The sequence below is a fragment of the Poecilia latipinna genome, unplaced genomic scaffold, assembly GCF_001443285.1.
Source record: "Poecilia latipinna isolate Pla-1442-1.1 unplaced genomic scaffold, P_latipinna-1.0 Scaffold916, whole genome shotgun sequence".
Taxonomy (NCBI): Eukaryota; Metazoa; Chordata; class Actinopteri; order Cyprinodontiformes; family Poeciliidae; genus Poecilia; species Poecilia latipinna.
This window is the reverse complement of record NW_015113532.1, coordinates 110,977-117,540: the sequence shown is the minus strand read 5'-3', so window position 1 is coordinate 117,540 and position 6,564 is coordinate 110,977. Positions and strand designations below refer to the sequence as shown.

The 6,564-nt window shown below is 41.3% G+C and overlaps 1 protein-coding gene across 1 annotated transcript in view; it reads left to right on the top strand.

The window, feature by feature from the left end:
• Positions 1-6,564, top strand: part of anos1 (anosmin 1) — a 65,001-nt gene that overhangs the window by 32,460 nt on the left and 25,977 nt on the right. The window lies entirely within an intron of this gene.

The following is a 6,564-nucleotide window of genomic DNA, read 5'->3' as shown; positions in this document are numbered from 1 at the left end:
GCTTCAAAATATGCTAATTTTTATTTGGTTAAATTTATTATTACAGGATATAAGGATAAGGGAATATGCTGTAAAACCAACAAACTTAATGCAAGTAGAATCCCCCCCCCAAAAGAAGTTAAATTTAATTTATTATGATCCATTTACATGTCAATCCAATTTAGATACTATGTTAGTATTTAAAGCAGAAACTTCATCTTCCTAAAAGATCATGTGGATAATATTGATTCTTTTTTTGATACAATGCTTTGCCTTAATGGTGCCCTTGGGCGACGGGTGACATTGCAGACGAGAACTCGCTTTTAACAGGAAGAGACACCGAGCAGGACCAGCCTCAGGAAGAGGCGGCCATCTGCCTCGACCGGCTGGGGGATGTGAGGACAGGAAAGGGACACAAACACAGAAAGATAGGACATTGGATGACTGCAAAGGAAGGCAGTTAATTGTTGCAATAATATAAACATGCATGAAGAGAAATTAAATTAGATTGCACAGTTGGGAAACATAATCAACAGTTCACAGGATGTTGTGACAACTGATTGTTCTGTAACCACTTCAAACTTCAGGAGCCACAAGAAAACCTGCAGTTTGAGAGCAACATGATCTTTTAGAATAATATGGAACTTCTGCTGTATTGCAGAAGAGAGAAGGAATAATCTTAAACTTTCTTTCTGGGCCGTAGACGAAAAATCATCCAGAGACCTTTCAGTAGATGTCTAAACGTCGATCTGCAAGTCTCTAAAGAAAAAAAAAGAAAAAATCAAGTTTGAAATGATTGAATGCATAAACTCAGCACACACTAATACTCGTATATTATTTGTTGTTATAATGATATTACAAAATGGAAGCATGTATAAAATTAAAACTATGAGACGGAGCACAGAACCCTGGAGAGATCCATGACAAACTCTTTTTTAGAAAACCTCACAATCTCATAACAATTGTAAGAAGAATTAGACTGTTTTAAATTTTTTATTTGCCTTCTGGTTTCCAACAAGTTATTTGAAGTGTGATTTTGATAAAGAAAAAACCAAAAAAAAAAACACATTCTTTTGTCCGGATTTAATTGTGCCTCACATCTTAGTGCATGATTGGCTGATTTAAAATTATGCTCAATGTTGCCCCTTCTGTGATGGAATGAAGAGGTACAACAAAGCACTTAATAAATATTACATGCATTCAAATACAACCTGCAGCTGTGTAAATCACTAGAATTGCCTGGAGTAATTGTTAACAGCAAAACTAACATACAAATGTATGCTATGGCCCAAGTGAAAGGAAAGTATTGATTAAGGTTTCATTTCTCAGATTCTCTTGTGAACTATTGTCAGCATCCCTTCTAATCAAGACAAAGTCAACACGTCTTGAATAGGTGCGTAAAATAACATCATTATTATAGCTGACAAGAGACTGGGTACAGTGTGGAGACATTTGCCATCTCAAATCCCCGATGTAAAAGGGAAATTGGGAGAGAAGCGAAGATGTTGCAATGGTGTCTGCTTCAGCAGAGGAGACCGAGAGAGCGCAGGAATCTACTCATCATTGGGTCGATGGTTATGAGCAGAGAGCTGCTCCAATAATTGAGTCTGGTGGCTGAGAAGTGTGAAAAGCACCGGGGAAAAAAAAAAAAAAAAAAAAAAAAAGAGCCATAACTTGATTTGACTGGAGGTGAGATTTACAACGCGTGTGATAAACAACGGCGATTCCCCCGTATCTGAGACTCTCGGCGGATGCAGGAAGCTACGGGGGACAGCAAAGGCACCTTGTAAATAATCTTTGGCACTAGCGTAGCCTGACGCTGAACATCAGTGCTGGGATTGATATTTTCTAAGCTTTGAAGAAACTGGATCTATATTTTAGCAGGTTTTGTTTGCTGAATTTAATCTAAAATATCAGAGAACAACTTCATCATGCACAGATGTGTATGCAAACATTCTCAGGAAAAAAAAAAGAAAGAGGAAAAAACTTAATCTGTATTGGCATGAATTATGGTCTGCATATTGTTATGCAAACATTGTGTATTGTTGCACCTCCGGGTAACCTTAGCTGGTAGCTGTTCATGGTTCATATAGTAAACCAAAGCCCTTTGCATGACATTTTATATGTGGACTCTTTCCTTGGTTTCTGTTATTTCAGTCACTCACTGGGGGCGCAGAGTGTTTTTATGATGGGTGGAGATGCTGTGATGGAGAAAGGCAGTTCTATGCATGCACCGCAACCAGAAGCCCCCCTGCCTCAGTGCTACACACTCCACCCACCATCGCATTCCCACCACCTCGCCTCCCCACCTCGTCTCCAGCATGGAAAAAAAAAAGAAATAAAAAAAGTGAAGATGTGCTGTGGCGTTGGCTGCCATTCAGCCTGACTCTCTCAGCGACCCCACAGAACGCCTTTCAGGCCCCTCCAGAGTAACAACTGCTGCATTTTATTACAGCGTGAAATGGGGAGTGAAAGACTGCTATGGATGCTCCTACTTAACCATGCAGAATGTGTCACTGTCAGGACGATAAGAGGACAAAGAGGAAATCAGAAGCCCAAGCAAAATGCTTCTGCCGCGGCTCAAAGCTCCAATAAGGGGAAGCAACCCGCTGGTCTCATATTTGTTTTAGAGGAGAGCACTTATGCCCCTTTGGGTGAAATTAGTCCAGAAATATGTTAACATCGCATAGCATAATTACATGGGTTCCTCGTGTGACTCAAACAGATGGTAGCTGGATTGGCAGTTAGAGAAATGTGCTAGAGGGAAACCCAGTGACGGCTCCCCTACCGAGAACATGTGCTGCGTCCAGTTCAGTTATGTCCTCCTCTCGAGTTACTTGGTGTATTTTCTCAAATTAATTACCAAAAGTCAATTACTAAGTTATTAGCATAACAATATGTTGCAAAATGTTTGCTGGGTTCCTTGGTGGAAATAAAAGATTCTTCTGTTTGTTATTTTTGGTATATTTTAATTTGCAGATATTAACCGTTAGCAGTAGAATCAATGTTGCACATTTTAAACCCCAAACATAAGCACGTTTCAGTTATGCTCCGTAAACTGACAACTACCAGATGTTGTTGGTTGTTCATTTTTTTCTCAATATTATGATTTTTTTATCTAAGATGTGCAAAATTATGAAGTGGGGAAATGATGCATGGCTTTCAAATTATTGTTTACTCTGAAAGTGAGATTTAGATTTGTTTACAGCATGCTTTTAGTCTGATACCCCAAAATAAATTCAGGTGACATTTTGGACCACCATACAAAAATTATGAAACATTGAAACAGAAGGATAGCAGCATCATATAAGACTTTTTATCCTCAGCAGGGGATAAAAAGTCCCCTGCTGAGGGGACTTTTTATCTGTCCACCACATCTGTGTGGTGTTCTACGTGTAGAACACCACACGTAGAAAGTGTGGTGTTCTACGCTTTGCTTCGTATGGGAGCGCAGCACAGAGGGTCCGGACTCTCGGCTACGAGAAACTCTTGCTTATTGGAGGCGTGGACTAGGTTGAAGTTTAATATTTTACCCAATCGTTAAAACAAGCAGGACACCAGCTCTTGAGGACTCAAGTGGGCCATCTCTGGTGTAAATAAAGAGTTAGAAGGGCTCAGTCAAAGCCCGTCCCTAAATCCGATAGAGAATCTCTGGTGAGGCTTAAAGATTTATGTTCAGACACTTTCCATCTAACCTGACTGACCATGAGTGAAGAAGGATGAGCTGAATTTCAGTACTTAGATGTGTAAACCGGGTGCAGACGTACCCCAGAAGACTCACAGCAGTAGTTGCAGTTAAAGTCGATCTTATAATGTTTTACCTCAAGGGGGCTAAATACAAATGCACTTCTCAGTTTTGAGATTTTTATTTGTAATATAAACAGTGCAACAATGTAAAAAAAAAATGTGAAGTGTGTAATTACTTTACCAAAACACTGAAACTCAAAATCTTTTTTTTTTCTTTTCTGTTGTAGGCTAGATATTCCTGGCAGAAGAAAAAAAAAATCTGGCAAAGAAGAAGTAAAGTTTCTGGCTGTGTTTCAAGCTGTTTTACCTCCCTTGGCAGCGTCAGTAACATGGTTTAGATTGAGAACCAAACTGTGTAAATAAGAATCAGGAACTTGATTGATGATAGCACCTTTGTAATTATATCCAGCTATCCCATTTGCTTTGGCAAAACATCTGTCGTCGGCCCTCCTCTCCCCTCCTGAAATGTCAGGTTAGTGGGTGTGGCTGGCGAGGAACGCTGACAGATTGGCAGTTTCCATCACACCTGCAGGGAGCTATCTGCCTCAACACCGATACTTATCTTTTATTAAGAGTGTCATTTACGATAAAACCCACTACCTGCAGAAGTTCCTGGTAGGATTCAGTTAATTTCTTTTTCATTTAGAGGGAAACTTCTAAAACCAACAACAACAACAAAAAAGAATTGTTATATGTGGGTGAGAAAACACTAAACTCACAGCCAGCTTTCGGATCTGTGTTGCAATATCTCTGGTACACAATGTGCTGTGCTAATTCATGCAGCTTGGCACAGAAGCTTAGACCATCTCGAGGTGACACTGACTGTAACGTCGCATGAGTAGCTGGGGAGTTTGCACCTTAAGAAAAGCCAGAGGAATACGTTCAGTCTGTGATTGAAGATTGTTCAGTGAGCAGAATGTGCTTGATCCCTGGGCTTATGTGTGTATGTTTAGTGATTTGTAGAGGGGATTTGGAGGCTTTTCATGTGCATCTATCGGTGGAATGTCCTTTAGGCTGCGGTGCAGCTCCTTGTCACCAGTCCAACTGCTTGTTGTTTAGGCTTGGGGATGCAGTTCTCGCTCGCAGCCCAGATCAGAATAATGATATAAAGTTGACAGATTATGAATAGCGGATGATTTTCATCTTCATAGGCTGACGCCTGCCTCGGACTGCTCGGCAGAGCTCAAGTGTCATCTCAAATCCCTGAGCTGCTGCAGAGTTTTCACCTGCCTGGCTCTGTCTCAAACCACATTAGCTCCTTTTCAAGCTCTCATCTTCCACCAATTATCTCTTCACTTGACACTCGTACGCCTGAAATTACAGGAGTGATATCTGCATTGCTATGAAGTCATTAGGAAAATACCTTCCCTCCCAACAGTCTCGAGCCAGCAGTAAGGAACTCGTCACCTCGTCCGCGCCCGAGCTTATTCCTGCCGGAAACGATGCTGGCGAAGCAACGAGAGACTGAGTGTAATGGAGTGCTGGCAGGCTGTTGGGCGTCTTCCCCTGATTGCAGCGTGTCCTTCAGAAGCAAGGTTTATGTTTCATAATGCACCCGTCCACCACACTCCATAAAAATCAAATAAACTTTACACCAGGGATGGTAAAATAATGACAGAGCTGCCTAATGAGCGAATTAAATAGCAATAAATACAAATCTGGCCTTCTGACTGAGATGTGAGATTTCTTACATCAACCACAGTGTTTAATGCTGTCCCCGCTGTACGATAAATGCCCTCATTGAGCCACTCTGCTGCACTGTACCTTACATAACTCTGCAAGTCCTTTTCACATGTTGGACTGGATGAGAAATAAAGGAGAACGTCTTGAAAGTCCATTATTCAATCTACCTTTAGCGCTGTAGTCGATGAAAGAGGCTAAATTAAGTAGGGTTGAATGAGGGACTTTGGCAGGTTGTCGGGTGGTGCGGTTTGGGCTGCTCCCAGTGCTGTGCAGATGCTGCCTGGCAGTGGTTTCCCTGAGCTTGCTCTTCTCTTTCACACCAGCTGCAGGAGAACATAAAAAGCCTTGCTCCTCTGCATCTGAACTCTGTCTGCAGAACGATCTGGAGGTACCGCGGCTGTTTTATTGAATCTGATTCGGTGTCTGTTGTCGTGTCTAAAGCGAGAATGGTTGACTGGTATTGCAGCAGAGCTTCTTTTTTTTTTTTTTTTTAAATTGTATCATCTCATTATGCTTGGTAAATTGAGTTTGAGCTTCGTTCATCGTGAGGTTTTTCTGTAATTCCGTGCCTGTGTCGAGCGCTTGGTAAATGCGTTCCCTGTGTTGAAAGAAAAAAAAAGAAAAATCTGAATCCCATGAACTCTAAACCAAGTGTAACATGTTTTAAACTCTTTAAAGAGGAGTTCATTCCCAGTGCCAGAGTGCATCATGCACCACAAAGCCTTGCCTCATAAGCATTTTTCACTTATCAACCGCTAACATCAATTAACTTGTTTTTTGTTTTTTTTTCTTAAGATTTTACGTGATAGACTAGGGGTGTCCGGGTTCAGCCCTTCAGAGCTATCTGCACCTTTTGGATGCATGCTTTGTCCTGCACGCCTGAATTGAAATGTTGAAACCCCTCATCAGAATGTCATTCAGCTCTGCAGCAGTCTGGTAGCGAGACATTAATTTGATTCAGGTGTGTTGGAGAAGGGGTGTATCTAAATGTTGGTGGATAGCAGCTCTCAGTTACTGAAGTTGGGCACCCTGGTGGCAGACAAACACAACGTTGTGGAAATAAAAGCCTGAAATGTGCGGTGTGCAACTATATTCAGACACAATGGGTTAGTGAGTGTTATAATAGCCTACATATCAGATGTTCTTATGTTATGA